The 26,292-nt window shown below is 33.1% G+C and overlaps 1 protein-coding gene across 1 annotated transcript in view; it reads left to right on the top strand.

Moving 5' to 3' along the window:
- Positions 1 to 15,864: 15,864 nt before the first annotated feature.
- The window catches only part of LOC128998500 (unconventional myosin-Ib-like), a 90,681-nt gene continuing 80,253 nt past the window's right edge, over positions 15,865 to 26,292 (top strand). The window contains exon 1 of the mRNA XM_054424660.1: positions 15,865 to 16,205. The gene's annotated coding sequence lies outside the window, so the exon portion shown is untranslated. The remainder of the gene's footprint in view (positions 16,206 to 26,292) is intronic.

The raw sequence follows: 26,292 nt of genomic DNA on the forward strand, positions 1-26,292 counted from the left end.
AATTTTATTTCATCCTCGTACGTTAAGCCATTTTTCCATAATCAATTTGGGACACCTCTCGAGAGACACCCTGTATAAAACAATTTGAACATATAGTGTGTTTGGCCTCTGGATACATCAAAACGAAAATGTAAATCTGTCCCAGACTTTGGGACAGATAATAATTATCTACTATAATTTCTACTATAATTTCGTTTGTCTACATGCGATTGAAGATAAGAACTGAGCGCATTTGAATGGATATATCAATAACCACTTCGTTAATCATCCCATCGTCGTTCACATTTAATTAGGATTAATTAAATAAATTTCCTTCTGTGTCAACATAATAAGCCTGTCAACTTGATGTGTTTTCCGCAGTACGGGCAAGTTCAGCAGGTGGTGTAAGGTAATTTGAAGGCACAACGTATGAAATCAGCCACCCCTCATGACAGGTTGCAGAAGCTTGGTAGCTGCGCACTCGTTGTATTGGGTCAATGAATTGATGTTTAACAGTGATTGCTATAAAATTAAATATATAAATCTACTAAAACTATTTAAATAGTTATACATTTGTAAAAAACATTCAAAATATTGTAATTTTAAGTGATTTTAAACGCATTCTCCTAAAACACAAATTAAGTCACGACGTTATCCACTACAGACTACGATGTCTATCAGTCTTTGAGCTAAAAATAATTTAAATGTGATCCTATTTTGTGAGTGTGTGCGATTCAATTAGTTTTTGTGTTATGGTATCAGTGCACGTAATTTCCTCACTAAATATATTTACATTGACAGAATACACTATTTCTTCTAGTCCAATGTACAGAGCAATTACCAACGGCGTGCAAATTAAAGGGTTAGTGGATTGAATTTTTTAGGTAATGTGTGCCTGGTATTGAACATATTTCATATTTTGGTTAATATATGGTGGACTGTTCACTGTGTTCCCAGTTGATGCGCACGGCATTTTTCTGCGCCGTTTTCCGATAGCCGGTCCCATTATTCCGTCACAGTGTCTCTGATGTCTTCCACCTTCATTACTTCATTGACTCTGTGTTTATATTGAAGCAAAGACTGAGTTTCCGGTTTCTGTCCTTTCTATCCGTTTTCGTTGGTTTTTTTTTGTCAACATAAAAACATTAATGAAAGTGTTACTTATTTTTGATTCGAGATTTTTAGAAGCCCTCTTAACCCGATTAAAGAATCTTCAAATAAAATAAGTTCCATAAGTCACTTCGCTGACACCTAATTGCTAGTGGATATATATGAATAAAGTGTATGATAACTTAGATAATTGTTTTTGTAAATAATGTTAACATCTTTAGTGATCTAGAAGTTTCTTTGTTAACCATAAAGCTCATAAAGCTTATGACGGACCTTTAGAGGATAGAATTAGAGAATTTCAAAGGACAATCATGTCCTAATCTTCAACACCACAAAATACAAATCTTACAAATCTTCTCTGGATCCCCTCCAGTCTTAAAATGTGATGAAAGGCTTATAGTAAGGCTTTTCTAATAACCCAAAGACTGGTTTTAAGAAAAGTATCATTTTTTATCTTTTGTTTCAAAATTGCAGCCATTTATGAGTAAACTTAAAGAACATAAAGCTAAACATCGGTAAACAAAACTAGGTCAGCAATGTTTTATTTAGATAAGGTAATTATTACAATTCTAACGTTACTAAATAGAAAAGAATTGTTCATGTTAGATAAACCCCCCATTTTTAGATACTATACATCAAACAATATTGGGTAATTAGGTAACATCACTGCTAGCTAGCTAAAACAATCAGCTGTTTTAATTGTTAGATACCAATGAGCTCTAATAATGGGTAAAGTATCTTTAAAATAAGTTGTCTCCTTTATTTATGAACCAATTTTCTTAAATTTAATATCGTTAGGCTTACAATAAAATGTCCTTAATAGAAACACAACAACAGTAATAATTGTATTTAGCTCTATAGTTTTAATTTTATTTAAGTTTATAAAGTTTTAATAGCTCAATTTTGACGGCAATATAAATTTGAATATTTAATTTTTAATTTGTATCTTTTGCTTACTCATGAACGCATTTTTTAATTATAAATTATTTTTTGCTTTGCACATAATTCTAAAGTATTTATTTGTATAATGTATCAAGTCGTCTTGATTCTTATCTATTTAAAACCAGTATATTGGCCTTCTCAAATTTCTTATTTTTATTAACAACAGACAATGAGTGTTATACCCTGTAAGGTAATTTAGTTTCCTACGAAAATAATAATAAATCCATTAATACGCCGCAGCAAACCTGCAGACTTTTAGACTAAGCGAATTTCTATTTTCCTTATTAAATTGCCACTAAAATGTCTCCTTAAGAATATCACATTTAAGAAGTAAATAAACTTTTAATAATTATCATTGGATTGCTATAACTCATCTCCCGTGATTAATCATTTTATGTATATTGTACGTTTATAAGCCAATCATCGACCTCTTACTTACACAGAGCAGAGGCACGACTCTCGGCTTTTCAAATAATGTTTGTTATTATTTTTACCTGTGAATATGAGAGAATGGAGAAGTAACGATCCTTATATCCGCGAGCTACACAAAGATCACTGCGAGTGTTAACACTTAAAACGGTTTATTTATGGCACTACTGCAGTATTATACCAGAATAGAGTGAATTGGTGTAAAATAAATAACTTTTATATTTGTTTGGTTAAGTTCAAATTTGTTTTTTGTAATTAATACAATTTAAATTACCGATTATATTACACGACATTAAAAGCTATGTTTTGGCGCTACCTAGCGGTGATTAGACGAACTGTGGCGAACGGCGATGTTGGCGCTGTCTAGTGGTGACTGGATGAACTGTTCCTAGGGATGTAAGCGCTAAGTATTTGTGGATATTTATAGGCAATGTGTTTGCTGCGATACTCCCTGGTGTGGATTAACGTCCGTACTAGTTAGTACCATAGATGAAGTAATATAATTATCTATGTTAGTACTACGACTATCCACAGTACTATCCTGATCCCATTATCCCACCCTGTGTCACTGATGTCGTCCATCTCATTACTTCATCGACTCTGAGTTTATATTGAAGCACAGACTGAGTTTCCTGTTTCATGATCATTTTTATCAGGTTTCATTGGGTTTTTGGCGCTGTTAATGATCATTTGAATTTTGTTAATACAGTTTTACAGATCAAATTTTATTTTTATTCATCTATCAATCAAAGTTTTAGTACAATTCGTGGTTTCTCCTGATTGGCCTGATTTTGCTGCATTATTTGTTGGAATTTAGGCCTTCGCGTTCTGTCTATAAACAACAAGAAATGTGTTTTATAGCATAAAATGCAAATGTAAGAATTAAGAAATAGTGTGAGCCTTAGGGAATAAAGAGTGCATGTAGCTTGTAGAACAGAAAATTGATGTACACAGAGACTAATTTTATTTAATTTGATTTTTATTATCTTCGATCAATGTAATACTTTTGCATTGTAAAATTAAATGTAATAATTTGATTAAACACGCACGTTTAATAAAATTGAAATAGATAGACCACTTACTGTACCATAATTTTATCAACTTTCTATAAATGTAATAACATGTACAATGCTGATCAAGAAGTACTGTACATTTGACGATGTATAACTTTCATAAATTGGATGAACCGTTGCTCTAAGTTAGTCGAACTGATAGATGAAGTAATATAATGAGATAGGCAGCCATCCCATATGGAGTTTAGCATAGGCGTTATTAGCCTAGTAGTGTGCTGCTCCTAGCGGCAATATCGCAGCCCTAAAAATCTGCATTACCAACGGAAGCGCAAACAATGGCATTGTTTCCCATTGTACATGCCCAACCACAGACAATAAACATTTTTTTTTTGTCTATGGCCCAACGCAACTTCGAGAGCCCGCTTGCCGGATCATGGATCATGGATCAACTTTTAAAAGTTACATTTAACTTTACAATTAAAAATATTACATTAATCGAAGATTATAAAATTGAAATTAAATATTATAAAATCACGGGTATAACTATTTTATGTATACCGGGTGATTCAAAAAGAATAGCCTGGTTTTAATGCTTTATAACTTTTATACTATTAAACTTGCTGCTATAAAACACACATCAAATGAAAAAGCAACTCAAAGAGTTTATGGATTCCAAAGAAACATTATTACAAAAAAATCGATCAAGTAGAACTGTAGATTTAATTGTTCGAAGTTAAAAAGTAATCTCCAACTTTTTTACCACTACAAATTTTAAGTTGCTTGACGTTTTTGTAAGTGGAAGGAAATATTCCGAAAGAGAATAAAGTTTCTTACAATTTTCTATTATGCATTTCTTTAAAATACTCAGTAAAGGCAGCCAAAAATTGCCAGAATGAACATGCCACTATAGACAGTAGATAGTGATTCATTTTGCGTTTCTGATTAACTTAACAGTCTTCAATGTAATACATTAAAATGTAATGATTTATTTTTTTGTATTACAGACAATTTTAGTTATATTTTCTTGTAGCATTTCAGTAAACTACTTACATTTGCGAGTGGCTTAGAGCAATCCTTCAATCGATGGAATAGTTTTCTGAGACGGATTTACTGTAGACATTTTGGAAGCATTTTTGATATTTTTATTTCATTGTGTTTCACCCACTATTTCAATTGTGCAAAAACAGTCTGGAGGTGACGTAAATTAATGAGTCGGTTCATTATAACCTAGGCGTTTTTTAGCTGTTTTTCTTGTTGAACCTAAATCATGTGTTGAACCCTCATGGTTATTTGGATTTGAAACGTTTTAAGGCGCCATTTTGTTATTAGTCGACCGATTTTGGTTTTCCTAATGTCAATTTTGATGTTTCGTCAAGACCTGTAAAATGATACCAAACTCGACTATACTTGTCATTTGAAAATTTTGAGCTACCCCCTACCACCACTACCCCTAAGGGCAAAATTTTCAAAATTGACCATAATTATTGTAGCCCCTCATATCTAAGAAGGTTGCCTTAAACAGATTTCAAATATCTCAAATGGTTGAAAAGTTAAGGGGGGGGGGGGTGCAAGTTACTTTTCAGCCACCCTGTAGATATCCTTATCAGGCTGCATAACTGACCACAGACATAGCAACTAGCAAGGGAAACCCAAAGTCACTGAACGTTTACTGTACTACTGCTGGATAGAATTATCCAGCTGGAAGGACCAATGTTTGGACCAATGCACAAAAAATAAACTTGACATGACATGAGTGGACTGTATTGGGAATTCAATGACTTGAGGGTTTGACATAAAAATCAATATGTGGTCAATACCTACATTACATTTATTTTACTCTACATTTTAACATTTTGGTACATTTATATAATTATTCTTGCCTTAATAAGCTATTTTTAATTATGGTACATAATATCTGGCCAGATTGGTATAATGATTTTACCAATTAATTTTATGTTTGAGTCTTTGGGAAAGGAAAGAGATGGGAATGGCCACTGCTTAAGTAACATCAAGTTTAAGTTAGTAGGTTTACTGCAACAAGAAAGGCAACAAAGGGTTATTTTATTGAAATGTTAAAAACTTAGCTTAAAATAAACATATTTGCTAAATTTGGTCAAAATATACCCATAAACACGCAAACTACAGAAGTGTATTTATTCCCCAGAAACAAAATCGTGGGAATTTTAGTTTTACGGTTTTTATTCTCTGTATAACCATTAAGACGTGCAGCAATGCTTCAATATAATAAATGATTTGTTACTAACTCAAGAAAAATGGTTTGAAAAGACATTGGAATTTTTTCTGTTTTGGGGCTTGAAAATGGGAAAACCCCTTTTCCATCCCATAAAATAACCCGTATAAACCCATTCTGATAATCTGATCATGCTGATTCGCTGAACATTAGAAACATAGTTTTACAGGGTTGTATCATTTTTTTAAACGGGTGATTTTATACATAATATTGATGATTGACAATATTGTGCACCTTTGAAAATATTGTATCTGGACCTATATTATATAGAAATGTGCTTAATTGTAAGAGGATTTGCTTATATTTTTGGTTTGTTGTTTTTAATAGATTGCAGTATGTTAATTCGATTCTTTAATTTTAAGGTTTAGCCTGTCCAGTCCCGTTTCATCCCAAATGAATTTGTTCGTTTAACCCGTGTGTTATATTTGACTTATCAAGTTTAAATAGTTGTATAAACATTGCATTATATATTTTTATATAGTATTTTGGTGGTTAGGTTTTCTCTAAAATTAAGTATTAAGAGACCTCTTTACCTGCAGTTCAGTAAGTAAATTTCACAGTAAGGTAAAAGTAACCAGTAAAAAAAGTAAAACAACCAACAACAAACTACAAGATTAAGTTTTAACTCGTTGCAAATAAACATACAAACAGCTGGTATTAAAAAAAAAGTTAATTGGCACAACTTAGTTTTAAAAAGTGACCTCTTACTTACTACCTACCTTACCCCTTGGGGCTACTACCTCACAATGTGCCTCCAATAATGTTACTCTCTTTTGCTTTTTCTAAAAAGCAAAATATGACCTCTAGTTTCATCTATGCAGCTGCGTAGCACAACACAGCCACTAAATGGATCCCAATGTAGCATATAAATAATAATGACAAGCGCATGTTAGTTACAGTAAGAGCAAATATTTTGCCAAAATAAAAGCACGCATGAAACACAGGTCGTAAAAGGCACCATATTTAACAATAGGGTGCAAATTATACTTGTGCTTGCAGCATCTAAAAACAAAAGATAAATTTCAAAGCACGTGACGTTCACAAGCATCTTTGTTTGCAACAGTAGTTCGACAAGTCGCCGCTAGGTACACTCACGTTCGCAACAGTTCGCCTATTCACCGCTAGATGTCTAGTTCTTAAAATCTACCGTTGTTTAGATATTATCAGTAATTAAAATTGTATTAAAGCTTAACAACAAACTTGAATCGAAGTAAAAACAAAAAAACAGACTATTTATTTAAAATATTGCACTCTTTTTAGATTTTAAGTTGTGTTAGTTAACTTAGAATCCCTCTGTATCCGTTGACTCTCGCTGTGATTTTTTGGTTGCTCCTAGACTAGGGTACCTGGCTCAACCTAGTACCTACAACCATTTAAATTAACTTGAGAAACTGAAAACTTTACTATTTGGAAAGCCGAGAGTCGCTTCTCTTACTTGAGTTCGATGATTGGCTTATAAATCGAAAAATATGTGTATTGGATTGGATAGATAATAAAATAAATAATTTGTGGACTAAAAAGGAGGAAAACTAACTATAAATTGGACACATGAAGTATTTAGAAACGGAGATGAAGCAAACAAATTTATTGAATTGTATAAAACTTGACTAAAATAAACAATCTTATCAAATTAGATTTCCACTCTGACGTTCTTACTGTATACAATATCTCGTCAAACTCAACTGCTTTTTACTATGCATGTTGGATGAAAATGTAAATTAATGAGTTAGTTGTATTGCATTTTTGCGTCTAAAGATATTCCCATTGAATAGGAAAGAAATTTAGCTCGTTTAAAACACATTTCTGTAAAGTTCAATTAAGATTAATATGTCGCAATCTTAATTTACATTACTTAATGCTACTAATGATCAATTGTATCAAGTTGAGATCTACAATTCGCGCTCGGATACGCACACGAGTGGCCGACAAGACCCTAGTTTATTGGTGGGTTCAAACCTATAAGCTAATTTTCGCTCTCACGAAGAGAGACGATTCACGGCTTTTCAAATAATCAGATAGTTAAAATTCATTGTGTAGCCCTGAGCTGTTAATTAGACTATTATATAATGTACATACCTTTACCCACAGTTCAATATAGAGTGGTCAAACCCACAACATGTTTCGCCTATGCATAGGCATTTAAGTGGTCCTTCAAGAACGTTTCGTCTATTGTAGACTCGTACAACAATAGACAGGAACAGTTTGACCTTTGCAGTACAACTGATAACGGAGAAGGAGTCGGGTTTACATAATTCTAGCCAGTCTGCCTCCGTGCCTCCTACTAAATGTTTTATCGTACAATGTGTCGTCTTTTATGTGTATTTGTTTGAATGTTTTTGACGAGTCTACAAAGGAACAGTGGAAGGATACTGTATTGTGTAAGAAGTCAATTGAATCAAAAATTGATCTGATGTCTTACGTAAAATGTATAGGTCACAAGGCGATTAAAAATACATGCTTCTTTTCCTTTGAATCTTGCATTTTCCTTAATAATTACAACTTATGTCAATCAATCCAGTAATATTTATGGAGGACGCACGTTTTGACCTTTAGGTCATCTTCTGCTCCACTGTTGAACTAGGTTATTCCATAATTAGTTGCATTGTTGGTGTAGCAACCGCGTCAAATAATTTACATTGAAAAGCATAGTCTGACCACGTAAACATAGAAAAACACAAAAACACAAAAAGACGAAAACATTTAAATAAAACTATTACCGTGCGCACGGCTGTGTTTTTATGTTTACGTGGTTTGACTATGTTTCTCAATGTAAATTATTTGACGCGGTTGCTACACCAACAATGCAACTAAGTATGCAATAACCTAGTGCTACAGCGGAGCAGAAGATGACCTAAAGGTCGAAACGTGCGTCCTCCTTAAATATTACTGGATTGATTGACGTAAGTTGCAATTATTAATTTAAACATCAATCCGTTTGCTACAAATCAATCATGATTGCATTTTCCTGTCCACATAGACAAATTGCCTGTGCGTGAAACGTATCCAGCAAACAAATGGGGTGAGTCGGTACAGTAGAAAATTGAACTGCACTGATAAAATGTTTGCAGAAGTAATCCGGACCTGAACCCACGACATCGCTGCCTTGGGCCCGAAGTCCGCGACGTTTGCCCGTTAGATTTATAAAATGGCAAGAGGTCAAATCAATCAAAGTATTGGTGAAGACATTATTGCCACTTCCCACTCATAAAATCGATTCGTTCTTCTGTTTTTGAATATAGATTGATACAATTATCGCAACGCTTTCGCATTCTGGAAAGTCAGTTCTAAAGTACAACTCTGGCAATTTAAAGTGACATATTCACATGACAGTACTAAATGTTTCTAGAGGGGCTTTCCAATTATGTGTTCTTTGAAATCAATAATTATCAATGAGAAGGAATCTTAACTGGCATGAGAAATAAAACAAGACGAAGTACCAAAGAACAAAAAATAAATAACGAGTGGTATTTTGTTTTAGGTGTAAACTAGCAAGGTTCTGCGGATGGGGATCGTGTACCTAGTCGTTGAAAATGTATTTTATTCAGAACACCTGTAGGTTTATATTGCAATTTATTTTTCTATTGAAGACCTCAGACGAAAACATTACGCAACTTGTATTTTAGTAATACAAAATGAATGGTTTAGTGCAAAGCAAATGCTTTCTAAACAAATGTCACTAACGTTCGTTATCTCATCATTACAGATACGTTGGTCATGTTTAAACAGACATTTTCGCCGATTTAGTGAATGGTAGAATACGAGTTCAATCATGATCAGAGACCCTGGACTGGAGCACGCCGCGTAAATTGACTACTTCAGCGTCCCAGGCACAATGCTGGCAAACAGACAAAAATCAGATAACACTCTTTAGACGAACGGACTATTTAGACTAACGACTTTAAAGGCTAACCCAGACACTAAAATTGTAATCTCAACATATAGTTTATTATGGATTATATCATTCTGGAGTAAATTTGGTCCGATTTTGATGGAATGTGGCATTAACGTGTAGGGTTTAACCTTGGATGAGTTCCCGAACCAGGAAGATCGGGTCATTGGAACAGGGTGTTTAGGGGTTTTGAAGTTTTCATAAGTTGGGGTTTTCATATTTTTACCTTTAAAACATTACAATTCCTAATTCACATTATAACCATCGTGTAGTGCTAAAAATATTTTGTATAGCCTTGAAGCATTGTTGTACAATTGAAGGTTACAGCGGAAATTCCAAAAATTGTAGGCATACGTATAAAATCCCCATGTCAATATTGTTTATTCTTAAGGGGAAATACTATTGTAATTAGATTAAAAAATATATTTTCCTCAAATTTTATTTAATTTTTTCATCTTATACAACGACCATTTAGTAAAAAATCATTTTTCCTTCGCCATAGCAGCAAACATAAGGTACTCATAAATCTAATGTATTTAAATAGGGAGTAAATCTGACATGTTTAAAGAAATATTTTAGTATGGCAACATAATTTAGGCAAATGGAAATATGCTTAGCCTGCAGGTTTGCTGCGACGGTGGTATTGTAATAATATAACTTTTCAATCAATGGTTATTTACTGTACCTGTAACATTTCCATTGTATATACGTTACATTATCCGTGTGCATATAATATGTTTGATATCCTATGCTTTATTGTTTTGTGCCTCTATGTTGAAATTTAACATTTGTAAATAGTTTTTATCGTTATCCTGTCATATTTTGATTATTGTTTCAATGTTTATTTTATAGCCAATTAAAATTTTGTGCCTATTTTCCCAAGCAATTTTTGTTTGATATTTTATTAGAATACTTCGGGTAGAATCACCCACATGCATGAGTTACTGTAGCAGGTGTGACTCAATGTCTTAAAATTTAATCAAAACAAACAAAATATAAGGTATCTTTCAAATGTATTATCAGTAAAGGATAGTAAATAAAAAGTTTTACAAACATATTATTTTTTCGTGACGATTGATTGATTTTGGTGGTAAAATATTGTTAGAGTCCTTACTTATAACATGTCTTCTATTTCGCTAGAACTATCTGACATTTTTAAAATATCAGTTAACATTCCTGCAACTGTTGGTTAGCAAGTCGTTCAGTTACATCTTTAGTCAAGACATCAAGGAAGGAATGTGTGAGTTTCAAGCGGACGTCGGCAGATCAACAATTTTATTGGTCGTTACCAATTAACTGACATGTTTGCGTACGAAGCATTAATTAGAAATTACAGTTATAATTCATACGCTTTTATTTTAATCATACTTGTATTTGGAGGTCCAACCAAAGATGAGTCTTATTAATCGTCCTGGTCCATGTTTAAGTTTTATTGGACGTAAACACCCTTATAATCCTACCTAATCGCCTTGACCTTCTGACCATGAATTAATCATGATCATGGCCCATGATCATGCAGTACAAATCATGATCATGATCATGCAGGCTAGATTTGTGTCGTAGATTTCCAACACACACACACAGCCGAGTTCGCCGGATTGTTCGATGTAGTACTATGTGCACGTTAATGACCCTCGGTCATACTCTTATTGTTTACTATATTTATATTATTAAATTTAGCCTTAAGAATTATGCACGTCACTACTACTCGAAGTAGCCATCAATTCTACAAGACACATATTACAAGACAATCACATTATTATTAAAATCAGTCTCGAACCAGGCAGTTGAAAACATAAGACCATCTTGTGTTAGAAGCCCAAAGAAATCCCTACTGTGTAGTTTTTGTAGTATTTGTGTAGTTTCAGAATTTTTACTCTACCCAAAAAGTTTTTGTTGTAACTTTTGTAAATTAACTTTTCCTCAAAAACGGCAAACGCTAGAAACAAATTTAAAAGCTTGTTTTGGAGGTGATTGGTTTTGTATTAGAAATATTGATACTGCCCAACCAAATTGGTACGCATATTATTTTAATAAGTTAACATTTAATTTGGATAGTGCAGAGGCCGAATACGGCACTTCCAGACCGCCACCGGCTCTGACTGGGCGCATACTCCGTACAGTGTTGCCAAATTGAACACCTGGACACTGAGCAGCGATGGGCTGCGAACTGTTGGGTCAAAACTGAACAGCAGTTATTAATTATTAACCATTTCCCACCACCTTTTCTAATGAGGGCTTTGGACCTCCATCGTCACTCCCACACTTCTAAAAAAAAAACATATAGCACTGACAATCATTGCATATTCCGAATCTTACAATTTAGATTTAGCACCTATATTTGGGGTGGTAATACTTTCGACCCTTTGGAAGAATGTAAAACATGATATTTCATGTGAGTCACTCAGTGACACACACTGCGTGAATCACCTTACGCTCGGTCAAGGTCCATCGTGGCAACACTGCACTGGATTCCTGAGCGGGCGATGGCGTCTGTACCCCTTGCAGGCGCGAGATCATCCAGTTTTTTGTTAATTTATATAAATAAGATGCGTAACAGTTTGGTTGAGCAGTATCGATATTTCAAATACAAGACCAATCACCTCCAAAACAAGCTTTTAATTTTTTTCTAGCGTTTGCCGTTTTTGAGAAAAAGTTGATTTACAAAAGTTACAACAAAAACTTTTTGGGTAGAGTAAAAATTCTGAAACTACACAAACTTATTCATTATATATGTGTCCATATTGTATTAAAGTTTGATAAAGTTCTGCCGTTTAGTTTACATTGTGCGAATTTTCAAAGTCATAAGATGGTTTTTGGTACTCTAAAAACAGGCAGTTTTTACCTTCCGACTGTCATAACAAATTTCCTAAAAGAGCTAAAAAATTTTTGTTTCCACAGAAATACGTAGAATAAAACAACGAAAATTTATATATACTACGTGTTTTTCTAAGTTAGTTGGTTACTTTTCTGTAGAGCTCCAAACTCGAGTGTCTAAACGTTTTTCCCCGACAGTAACTCGCCACAGTCTTGAATTAGGAATTCCTGTAAGTACAGTTCACAAAGTTTTACATAAAAGACTCCATCTTCGTGCCTACGAAATTTAACTTCTTTAAAAGATCAACCCACCAGATTTGATTTAAAAGTGTAGGATTCGCTACATTTTTGTTAAACCACATTGGGGGAATCGAATCGTTTTTGAACGATGTTATTTTTTCAGACGAAGCCACTTTTCACACCAATGGTTGTGTTAATAGGCACAACGTTAGAATATGGGGATCGCAGTATCCTCATGAACTATTTGAAAAGGAAAGAAATTCGCCAAAAATGAACGTTTGATGTGGCCTGTCCAAAGAAGGAGGATAATTTTTTAGCAGAAAAAAACATCAATTTAAATGTTTATCTGGACATGCTGGAGAACTATTGTTTTCCTCAACTTGATGGAATGGAAAATGCTAAGAGCCTTCATTTTCAGCAGGATGGAGCCCATCCATATTTTAAAACCATTGTTCGAGATGCCCTTAATCTTTAAAGTTCCCAAACAGGTGGATTGGCAGATTTGGCCCTAGAGCATTGCCTCCAAAGAAGACCGGGCATGACTCCCTTGTGATTTCTTTCTTTGGGAATATGTAAAAAACATTGTCTATTCTGAAAAGATTCGAAATTTTGCCCAACTAAGAGAAAGAATCAGAGATGCAGCCTCTACTGTAACAAGACAAATGCTTGTTGCACAACGAATGGGCTGAAATCGAACATTGTCTTTCCGTCTGTAGGACAAGACATAGTAGCCATGTTGAAATTTATATACTGTATAAAATCCTTTTTATGTCAGGAATTCAGCAAAATATATCGTTTTTTGTATCTTTTCTCGTTTTCCATTTATTTTATGACTAAACCCCACCATTTTATTTAAACCCCGTATTTATATGAAGGTATATATTATAAGAAATAAAAAATAGCAATTGTATTGTAGGTATACTAGTTGGCGACTCTTCAAGGAAACGTCTTCGAGCCCCGAGGGGAGATAAGGACCGACCCGGGTAGCTGATAGGCCTGTGTGTCAACTTTACTGTATACAAACTGTGTAGTATACAGGGCTAGACCTTCCGCAGACGGCCAGCGGTGACAATTCAAGTCCTGTCGTAAACTGCTGCGTTCACTAAATGAGGTATTCGGAATGTGATCAAGGAAGAATGGAAAACTCGTGAACTACCCTAAACACAAATTTAAAATGTAATCAAAAATATTTTGGGGATCCTTGTTAAAAAAAATAAAAGAATTTTGATTAATCGTTGATTGTTTAGTTTCAAGATGTTTGCCCTAGTTTAGTGATATGCTCCTCACGTCACAGACCATTATATAAAAATCTCAAACAGTATTTCTGAGACAGCTATGATGCATACCAGCCTATGAGTCACAGTCATGGCATTATTCAATGAGTTGCAGTCATTGAAAAGGGGTAGTACAAGTGATTTGATCAAGTGACGATCAACGTATGTAACAGAACAGAGTGGGGGTTTCCTAGCAATTTTAATTACATCTGAAACCTGAAAACCGGGGTTTTAGATATATTTAATCAAATAGTGACACAGCTTAAACGTTTTAAGAAGGGATGCTCGCAAGCCCGACCACTATTGTTCGACAAAGTACAGTTTAGAATAACCATTGTTAAGCCTCCTAAATAAAATCATATACAACACAAACCCACCCCAGATGTGGGCCCTGGGCCTTCAGTTGAAACCTAAATTTGAGTATGATATTTTTGTTTGGTGTGCACATTCATGATTCATTCAAACTCTGTGTTTAGCACCAGAGTTGGCTTTATCATTATAACCTTTAATAAATTACAGGTATGGCGTTAATGCCCGCTCCTCATCTTTAGTTTAGTTGTATATATGTATTACTCTAAAAGATTTTTTACACACATCTATATTCTTTGGTAGCTAAAATAAATGCAAAATACCAACTAGGAAAGCAAAAAACAAAATACATTCTAAAATGTATTATTAATACTTACTTGATACTTACTTCATACTTGATACTTGTGTCCTTAATCCTTCACCGACAATGTCGGATAGACTGCGTCAGAGGCATATTACCATACTATTTACAAATTATTTAAAAACTAATATTTACAAACTTCTTGCAGAAATACACTTAAAAAAATAATTTTTGTTATTTGGCTGTGGCAATTTTATTCCTAACCTACTGGAGTGCTGTTTTCAGCTAACTTTTAGTGGCACCTCCTTTAATTCCTCTAATGAGTAGAGGGGTCTATTAACCAGATGGCCGTGCAGTACTGTCCTGAACTTTGCACTGTCCAACTCTCTCACTTTTTTTGGCAGCGTATTAAAGATCTTGATAGCTGAGCGAGGGTAACTTTTGATGGGGTGGCTAAGCCTACACCGTGGCTGATCGAGGTCTTGGGCCTTACGAGTGTTATGGCTATGCTGGATGGTTTTCCCTCATTTCAAAACGGTGAAGGTATAATCTTTCAGGAGTAGTGCTTAGGACATATTGGCTGTGCACTGTTAGTATCCCTAACTCCGTGAAGAGAGGCCGGCAGTGTTCGTCAATGTCTGAGGATGTTATAATTCTTACTGCCTTCTTCTGTAAGAGGAGAATGTCCTGAGTTAGTGGTGCGTGTCCCCACATCGCTATGCCATAGGTGACATGGCTATGGAAAAGTGCATAGTACACAATTAGTAGATAGGTCGTTGAAATGACGTAACGAAGGTTTCTTAAAAGACATAGTACTCTCGAAAGTTTAGTACATACCTTATCTATGTGTGTATTCCAACTTAGCCTGGGGTCCAGCCAAAACACAAGAAGTTTCACGGCCTCGTCTTTATGCAGATCAAGCTTCAGGGTGCATAGCAGCGCAGCGATTGAGTTTTGTCTTCATTCAGTTTGAATCGGTTCATGTTGAACCAGTCTTTGGCCCGTTCCATTAGGTGGTCAGCCTCCGTCCGAACCTGTCCAATATCATCCTTCCCTTGTGATATGAGGGTGGTGTCATCTACAAATAACATGGTGGATCCATCAAGCCACAGGTTGTTTATCATCAAGGTAAAGAGGAAAGGTAATAGGGCGTCTACATTTTATATAGTACGTTTCATCCTTACTTTCTGATGTTCTAGTGGGTTTGGAATTCATAAACGCCTTTGCATCTTGAAAAAAGGAGAACAAGAACTGTCAATTTGAAGTATGCAGCAGCTAGCAGACAGAAGTAAGAAGTAACTATGCAGCCATCTTCTGATTATGAGGCAGTTTCTAGCATTGATTGATTTGAGTTAAAGTTAACGTTAATCAAGCTTAAATGATTTTTTACTATTGTGTTTCGGTGTGCGATGAATGTTAGTTACGATATTTTTTTCGACAACACCTAGTGTGCTTTTAATTCAAAGTTAAGTTGAATAAACGATGAGTGCTTTGAAATTAAGTTGAACGTCCCATGGCCTAATTTGTGACTATGTGAATATTAATGTACAAATGACTAATGAGATGTTTAAAGTTTTAAAATGCTCGCCTATAAACTATATAAGAAATTATGCTAGGGTCCTAATTTTTTAGGACCTAGAGAAATTGCCAGGTAAGTCTATAAGATTAAGTTACTTTACTACTCGAGGGCAGAAGTGTGGTTATTGAGTGTATGATACAGATTATGGTTACAATGTTCACTCCCTTTTATTATTACCAATGATAGTAACTAGTTTATAACGAGCGTCCCTTATTACCAAATTAAGTTTTTACTAGCCTAAATAGTTGAAGTTTGTACGCTCTCATTGACTGGAGAAGTATTCAATCAGGTAAAGTAACTAAGTTAAATAGGCCTAGGTTAGGAACACCAAACCTAATAGGCCTGGAAGCTATATTGATGTTTAAACTTAGTGTAAGCTTAAACATATTTATGCGTCATGAATGAATCATAGTTTTGTCCAATAAAAGCCTACCGTACTTTTTATCTGATAATCCAATGTTTACCTTTATTGGCTAGCCTTTTGGCCAGGCTATATTTTTGCTTTGACTATTTAAAGGCTTCAACTAGACATTAAAACCCCATGTTAATGTCTTTGCCAGTTTTTAAATCAAATTCATAAAGTTACCTATTCTTGATGCAAGCCACCCCTAGGTACGTGATGTTAACTTAGGTAAATTAGACTAACTTAAGTAGGCCTAACTTACTAACTTGTCCTAATTCCTGTCCAATTCAAAAACTTTTAGCTACCAAGTCAAAGTGATAAGTTAGAATGACTTATTGTAAGCTACCTACTTATTGTAAGGTATAGGGCCTACTATAGGCCTAATATAATACTTTTAACTGAAATGACGACCATTTGTACAAAGGTCGGCATTTTAAGCCAGGTAACTTGTGAACAGAAACTGTTATGACCCATCAACTATGTTATTGGTAAGTTAGCAACAAACAAGGTAGAAAATATAATTAGCCTTGGTCACATACGTCATAAGAGTCTTAACCATGTTGGTTCATAAGTTATAAGTTAACTTCTTGCGTTATAAGTTAAGCCTGTAAAGTTATAGCCTAATGGTTATTTAATACTATTTGTTTAGCAACTTCTTTAATTGACAGTTTGGACAATAAATGCAAAGCCGCCTGGGCTCTTATTAAACAAATTCTCAATCCAACTGTAAAACAAACAATGACCCTACTGACCTAGATATCCTCAATAGTTATTTTATTAATTCTAATTTCTCACATGTTAGTTGTGTTGAAGTTGCTTAAATTATATCCAAAATGAAGAACACCAAAACCCAAGACTATTAAGTTATGGGTTTTCTAACTGACTGGGGTTGTGATTAGGCTACCTACCATCTAATTAATCAGGTCGGGCAGTGCACTAATATAGTTTTTGACATTGGATGGTTAATTTCATGTGTCACATGAATGCACAGTCATCTTTCCTCTGAAGTGAGCAAAATGGGTAAGTTAACCTTGTCAGCTGTAATCTAACTTATCAAACAAAATTGTCGCAAATGTGATTGTAATGGTTAGATCTCACATCCGTTCTTTGTTTTTTTTTTTCAACTTCATGTAGGCCTATCCATGTTTTATATTTTTCCTAACATATCCACCCCACTTGAAAAAAAGCTATGTCGACACTTGGTTTTAAAAATCCCACAAAGTATAGATACCAAAATAGTGTAGGCTACTACCTATTATCTTTGAATACCAGGCAATATGAACTATTTTTGGTCCACTTTTTACTGATCCGAAAGTACAGATACCAAAGAAGTGTAGGCCAAACTTACAGTGATCAATACTCCACTCAATACTAAAGTTTGGATAATAGGTAAAAAAATCTTTTGTTATTTACCTATTACCTTTGAACACCAGGCAATATGAACTATTTTTGGTCCACTTTTTACTGATCCGGAGGTTAAATAGCCTTAATCATAAAACTTAGGGCCTACTTAACTTAAATTTAATTCATAACAACTGTTTCATTTTTTGACGGGAGCCATGATAAACTTTTAAAATTCATGTTTGTATCGCCTGAGCTGTTTGACATAGTGTAAGGCTAAATTACTTACCGTACTTACCGTACGTAATCCCGTCACAGTTCAACAAATTTTTTCACAATAGGATCAGTTTAAAAACACCATCGTCAGCTTCAGGTGTAGATTTGATCATTTGTAAACATCGTCAAAAGCTACATACAGTATGGTACAAAAAAAATTACAAAAAAGTAATTAAGGTAAAAAATATCGAAATTTGGTTTTTATCGATTGTTATACCTCATTTAACATAGAACAGGGCAGTATCAGTAAAAATATTGAATCAAAAATGTAAAAGGTTGAAATAAATTATTTTGTTAGCCTCTGCACGGTCTAAAAAAAGGTACCTCTTGTCGCTTAATGTTATTTCACCATAACGACAAGAGGTCCCATTTCTAATATTCACTTTATAAACAGTCTTTAGTCCAAATAATGAATTATCCTGCATTCTAGTTGAAATTTAGAGAACTAGGCCTATAACAAAGTTTAGTTTACGGAGAACAAAATATCTCACAAATTTTGCGGACTCGAAAAAAGGTACTTTTTTTATGTTATGGAGAAATAACATCGGGCCGACAAGCCTTTTCTGAAATGTGAATTTCACAACATATTCAAGGTAAACAATTATTTAAATGAAAACTACCGTGAGTTAAGAAAAAAAATTTGTATTGCCTACAAAGAACACAGTATAAGCTTTCTTTTGATACTAAAATCGTTTCATAAATAAAAAAAATAAAAAAACAGTTTTTATGCGCATTTGAAATTTTTAAATAGTTTTTTTCTCAAAATAACCCTTTTCCATAGCACAATTTCAAAGTACTATATATAGCCTTAACAAAAAAATCGTAGATTCATGGGACTTGCACCAAGTGATTTGCAATTTAATAAGGAATTCTAATATATATACTGTAGTATATAGGTATCTCAAAATCAAAAATTCCTGACAAGAGGTCCCTTTTCGCTTTCCACATCACAAATTATTGCCTACAAAAGTGTGTGAAAAACATGTGTCATTAAACCTAACTAGTTCTTTAAATAAATTTAATCTTTTTTTAGAGGTGTATCAAATTTAATTGTTATGCAGGTAGTGATGTGGGCCGGGTTTTGGGAAAATACCCAGTAGGTTGAGTGGGTGTTTACCCGGGTATCATAACCCTAGGCCAAAAGTATAAACACTAGCAATGTTTTGCGTGGTTCATTGGATTTTCCATTTCAAAATGAGAAAAAAATGGTCATTATTTGGTTAGAGGTTAGGATAATTTGTGACATTAAAAATTAAATACAAAACACCACAAAAAACTGCCATAGCAAAACTGCAGACTAAGCGAATTTCAATTTGTCTGATTGTTTTTTTTTTACTCAGATATTTCCATAAACAAGACATATTTATTCCCATTTGAAAATAACATTAGATTTAACGAGTACTTCCGTTTGCTGCTGTGGGGAGGTTTAAAACTGTTATTTTGACCAAATAGTAGCAGTAGGTTAGTAGCATGATGAAATAAATAAATTAATGCCAAATTTGATAGTCCATAAAAAAACAAACTTTAACATTCCCCCCCCCCCCATAAGAATAACATGGGAATTTTAAATACAGTTTTTTTCTCCATAACCTTTAATTGTACAACTACACTTTGATATATTCGCTAAAAACATGTAAAGATGACCCATAAAAAAGGGTCCTTAGGTTTTAAATGTGGGTAGCATATTTATGATTTTTAATACTTAACCATTGGTTTTATAGATTTTATGGGGGGCTATAATAAAAAAAAATTGTAAAAACTATAAAAATTATGCTTAAATTGTTTTAAATGATCGCAAAAGAGTAGACCTACATATAGGCCTCTCTGTACCAACCTTAATACAAAATATGAATTCAAATATTTTACAAACCTTAGGCCTTCTATATGTGATAGGTTTTTGTATTTTAAGCCAATTTAGGCCTACTTAGACTTTATTATGAAGATAAATAGTCAAGTCCAAGAAAAAATCTTTTTCAGCACTTAGTATGTTTAATTCAAAAATATTTCTTTTATATCTAGATCTTGTTCCGAACCAAATTACAATAGAAAATGTCACTAAAATGTTTTTGTACCCAATATTCAAATTATTACATAGAGTGTGACCATTACTTTCAATTAGGCCTAAACATTTGCATCAACCCAATAATCAAACTTGTGCTAGACTCTCAGGAAAATGTTTAAAGATTGTGTTTAACAATGGAGAAACTTTCCATTCAATGTACGTAAACTGAACATTAAAAATCCAGGAATCACCCTTCCTTATAACCTGAAATAGTTTTAAAGCTCAAACTATTCTAGTTAAATTTCTAAATAATTTCTTTGGTAAATTATTTATCAAATAACTTGTCAACTTCGTTTGGCTTTTACTGTTAGAAACTTACTTATTCAGCAATTTAGGTAGTTTCTTCAACATCCTAGTTTTTAAAAAATGTTTCTTCCATTGGCATTGAACTGTTTTTCTCATTTTATGACAGTACAACTAAATTAATTATTTCCATACCATGCTTACATTAGGTATGCCTTTGGTTTGCACTAAAGCTTCAATAAAAATAAGTTTTCTTTTATCAAATTAATTTCACATTAAATGTCATTACTTTACAATCATCCGCCTAACTTTCTGTTATTCCTTTACTAAAAATTTAATGTGTATTCCTTGCATACAAATTTCCTGAGAGCAAGGTGTGCATTATCGTAAACAGTAGAATTTACTAGTTTTTGCTTTCATTAATTGTCAATATAAAACATCACATTTTTTTAATGTCTTCTACAAACTGTTTCTTACTGTATTGAAGAAAAAACATCCTTACCTTACGTCCTCAATATTTTTTGTACAAAATTTTAATGTCAAAACTAATAACTTTCATTAAAAATGTTTCAATCCTAGCATTTACAAGTTTAGCCTAATTAGAGCGCAATACAAGTTTTAACTAATCTCATGAGCTTTGTGAAAATCATTACTTAACTAATAGAAAGTTCTGAAAGTCTCATAAAGTCTCATGGGATAAACCTTTAGCGATGATGCACTTACCCTGGTGTAAGATAGACAATACAAAAGATTAAGGTCAACAAATCAATTTTAACCAATTGGTTTAATCAGCTGTTTAGTCACTCTTTAATAAAAATCGCCAAAACTATTTTTTGGGTCCAGGGGGGCCTCAAACGTTAATTTCCACCCAAAACTCGAACTCAAACATTTTGACAAAAATAATACCTTCTCCATATATTAAGTATAGGGGGAGAAAGTAAAAATGAAGATTTGTAGAGTATTCATTCATGTAGTTAGAACCTCTCCTACAAAACTTATTACAGAAAGATCAGGAAAAATGTTTTAAAGATAAAGTAGTGAATGGGAGCGAAGCAGTATAGTGTGGTAAGCAATGCGGTTCAAATTGTCCGAGGAAAAATGTCCTAAGAAGAAAGTGTATTTGGTCAGAAAGAATAGGGTGAGTAGGGGTAGGGTTGGGGCTGGTGATGAAGTGAGGAGAGGGTTGCTTGTTGGCAAACTGCCGTTGACCACCACAGGCTGAGTATTCTACTCATTCTTATAATGCTACTGACAAAATATTTTAGTTCAGAGAATTACTTTTGTAGTAGCAATTTTGTTTTGTTTTGTATCATTATTTTTTTTTCGTTATTTTAAAGTTTTTGAAAATAAATAACAGTTTTATTTAATCTTTTGCAGTTTTAACATTTAAATAAAACTCAACTGGAGTAACAAAGTACTTGACTTGATTTTAAAACATTAACACTCAGTTGTAACTGAGCAATTTTTGGCAATGAATGTTTTGATTACTTCTGCAATAACAGGAGAATAACTTAGAATAATTTTAGTTTACCTATCCCAGGTTCAAGTAGGTCCTACTTTAATTATATTACTTTTAAAAACCTCGCAATAATTACTTGGACTATTCTGGAATTAGAACTGAAACTTATGGATTGTTTGTCTCAGTCTTCCTCTCTCTCTCTCCATTACTTTTATAGTCAGTCACCAGCTGTAGTTTGTTGATTATGTGTTCTAAGTTTCTCCTTACCTAATACATTTTATGACATTTTTATTCATATAACATTTTATAAGACCAATGCTACAGCAAAGCAGAGTTTCTAGTTGACTTTTTATTGCTTTTTTCCTACTTTCAAGCATGAAAAATGAGCAAGCAGGTAATTCTTCGATTTTGTCAATGAGAAACACTAAAAGGAGTTTTTATCTGAATTTTCTATTAATTATTTATAGTTATTACCTCCATATTTTGATATTCTTTAGACACAGTCCATAATGAAACACGTTAGGGGCAAAGATTTTGTGATGGACTCTCTCCATGGTTGTAACATTTTTACCTTGTATTTTACAAAATAAAAAAAAAAATGGTTGTAATAATGTCTCTTTAAAACTGTTCAAGCACATTTTTGGTTTGGTTCTTATTTTTTCACCCAAGTATCTATTATTTGTACCTATATAATCAATTATCTGACAGAACTCTGGTCCTGTATCTGCCAGATTGCTGGGAATCTAGTGCCACAAGTTTAAAAAGTACCCTAAACAAATTAACTAAAACCATAAAGTTATATATGAAGTGAACGAGTAAAAAAACCTCATGGTTCATAAAATTCTCTTCAAATGTCAGATGTCTGATTTTCAAAGTCATTATTGTTGATGAAAGTTACTTGACTACGTAGCAGTTTTTAACAAGACAATCATTTTACTTTGATTATCACGAATACTGATGATTCATTTGTACAAACAGTGTTTTGGGTCACTGACCTTGGCATGATAAAATCCACTTAGGCCTTACTAATATTATCAGTGTTGATAATATATTTTCGGTTGTTGACTTTTTATGCCTCGATTGACCCAATTCCGGCCCAGTAATATTGGTTTACATCTCTGATAACATGAATGAGAAGGGTAGTTTAATGAGTATTTTCAAGAATTAGAGACGTTCAAGAAGATAAAATAAAGATTTCCTCTGGTATAATTTGTGATGAATGTATGAGTGAGTCTTTGAAGCCAAGGGCTCTTCTGCAGAGTATCTATTGATCTCGTGGTGGCAGCGTTTTTCACTACAAATAATGACAACCTATGCTCTGCTCATTATTTTTTTTTATGTGTTGGTCCTGAATTTGTCTTGGATTTTTTTAGTTCAAAAGGTATAGTTATACAAATTTTGGCTGTGTTTTACCACTAAATGAATAAAAACCCTTTGTATAAAAACTACAAGTAATAATAAAACGGATGGAGTTGGGTAAAAGAATGTGTATTTATGTATTTTACATGGATTTTATAATAAGAAATTAAATTAAATTCGTTTTGTAATAATACCAAACAGTTAGGCACACAGGGATTTTCAATAAATAACAAACGTGTAGGTAGAAATTGTAATTTTATATTGAATCTTTTTTTTCAAAATAAATCATGTGTCATCTCCAACCTAGATGTAATCTTAAACCGTCTAAACTGTTACCCAGCCAGTATCTGATAGGCTAATTGTTATATTTATTTGTCTCTTGACTTTATATAAAATAATTAATACGTTTGTAGTATTCTACTCATTTATTGTACTACTGATTTATTGTTCACTGTATCATTTACTGTTCACTCAAATTTCTAAATTTGGTTAAAAACACAAACCAATGGTAAAATATTTTAAATTCAAATGTTTTAAAATGTTTAAACTTAGAAGACCAAAATATGGTTAAAATAAGGACAGTAGTGGGTCACAGTCAAGGGCAGAAGGGGGGGGGGGGGTAAGGTGCTCAAAGAAGGACAAAAGATTTGAGAACTTCACAGCCCCTTTAAGTCTTCAACTGCTCATGTTAGTGCCACCTCATGGACTATAACTGTAAACCTCATGATTTACCTTCTAATCTGGTGAATAAGAATGTTGGAAGGTTTGGCTCTTTATTATCAATAGCAGTTGAATTGTTAATCAATTGTAATGAATTCTTGTCTGGTGTTTTACTTCATTTAGATAGATTTTAGTTAATCTGAAATTTTTTCAATTCCATGCATACAAAGGTTTTTGTGCCTGTTGAATTGGAATCACATAAAAACAAAATCCTTTTTTAACGTTGTTTATCTTTGATAAAGTCTTGTAAACAAATAATGTGAACCTATATTAAAATAAACGAGTTGGGTTATAACTCAATCATAGGAATGCCTTCAACAACAAAAACATCTGGATGAATGCAATCCAATAAACTTATCCATCCTAAATCCTAAAAATATATCCTTTAAAATATTTTGGTGTTTAATAATAAGGAAAATAAATAATTTAGCATTTAAATTTTATATTACAAGCCAAATTAAAAACATTCATAAATAAGGGTCAATGAATTATAGTTGGTTAGGATTGGGACTGGATTCTGAGAGATGAGGACTTCCGGTGCCCAGTCTCATCTCAAGGAACGACAATTTCCTGTTTATTAGCAAGGTGTTGCCGTCCCAATCTAACATTGCAACATTACAGCCGACTACTATCAATGTTACAAGTTTGGCCTATCCATAATATAAATTTCAATAAACCTGGTAGGTCTTACGATTCCTCAATCCAGTGGAATCAGTTCCCATACTCAAAGACATAATTATAAATTTTGCTTTACTAGAATGTCAGTACATACAGAAACAGCAACTGCAAAGTTAAAGATATTTTGATAATTTTGCTTCAAAAAATTGTTTCTTATACAAATATTTGTTTAGCTTTGGTAATTTACAATATTAGCTTCTTGTTCTGTTGTTAATTACAATGCACTCTGCTGAAAAGAAGATTAAAACAGCATTTTAAACATCAGCAAATACAGAAGTCCAATTTATGTAAATGTTATTATTAACTATTGATTACTTTATAGCCCTCTTTAAAGTGAACCAATTTATAACATACCATTAATTTATATAGTGTAGTCATTTTATACTTAGCGTATTGTTTTAATAATCACAATTTTTTTTCATTATACTGTTTTTGTTACCAACAACAATTTTTAAAACCAATGTTGACTTTTTTCTCTTTAACATACAATAGGTCTACATGTATATTTTTTACAAGAGATTTGTTTCTTAGGTCTTGCTACAAAAATTGCAGCTTTTTTAGCTTACAACATCGGTAGCAACAATAACTGAACAATTTGTTTTTCATCTGTTTATATCTGTTTTTGCCAAGTTTATGTTGGTTTGGAATGTTCAGTACTTTTTCATACATGATGTTGTAATCTTACCAATATTTTAAAATTTCTGCATGTTTAATGAATACTTTAAAAAAATACAAATTTAATTTCTTAAATATGTCTAATAAATGGATTACATAGTACCAACAGCTATAAACTAAGACTCTTCAATATCCCATTTATCGGTTCTTTAGTTTTTGACTTCAGGCCACCTCCTTTCACATCATATAATATAGACTAAAATGAACTCATTTTTTAAATTGCATAGTCAAAAATCATTTTCACTACAAATTTTTGTTGTGATACAAATTAAATAAAATCTCTAGTGTTATTTACAGCTTCGATTTATCCGATAATCCATTTCTAGTTTATCTCGTCATAATCCACTCAACACCCTCTCAAATATTAGTAACTTTACATTATTTTTAGTTTTTAGTCACCAATAAGTTGATAAAAATGGATTACATTTTATAATTGAAAATTATTTTCTCTGTTTTAGCAACTATAACACTATAACCTTTTCTCTACTTTTCTTTTGAATTATTAAACATTAGCAGTCTTTTACACCAAGTGGGCAAAACAAGGTTTCTCAGTATGCAAAAACCACAAGTAATTTGAGTTGAGTGCTGTGGACTCCATCCACTGTATAATTAGCCTTTTGAACCTTAACTAAACACTACCACGATGATCCTTTCATTATTTATTACTAAAGTAGGTCCATTCTCCTGTCTCCCTCAACTAAAGAGAACTGGTCTTCATTAATGAATTGAACTCTGGAATGTTAGTAGCAAACGTACAAACTTTCAATGTTGTTTACCGAATGCTTGAATATGGGTATTTCATATTTTCCATGTATTGAGGAAGTAATTTACCAATTTAATCGTATTTTTTTAACCTGTGGTTAAATTTACATCTTTACTGCTCAGCAAAGTTTCGACCTCATTGATTTACATCTTTTCAAAACAATTTTCAACTACTAACATT

This window comes from Macrosteles quadrilineatus, unplaced genomic scaffold (genome assembly GCF_028750875.1).
Source record: "Macrosteles quadrilineatus isolate MER2022 unplaced genomic scaffold, UCM_ALF_1.0 Scaffold_7__1_contigs__length_78375512, whole genome shotgun sequence".
Classification (NCBI taxonomy): Eukaryota; Metazoa; Arthropoda; class Insecta; order Hemiptera; family Cicadellidae; genus Macrosteles; species Macrosteles quadrilineatus.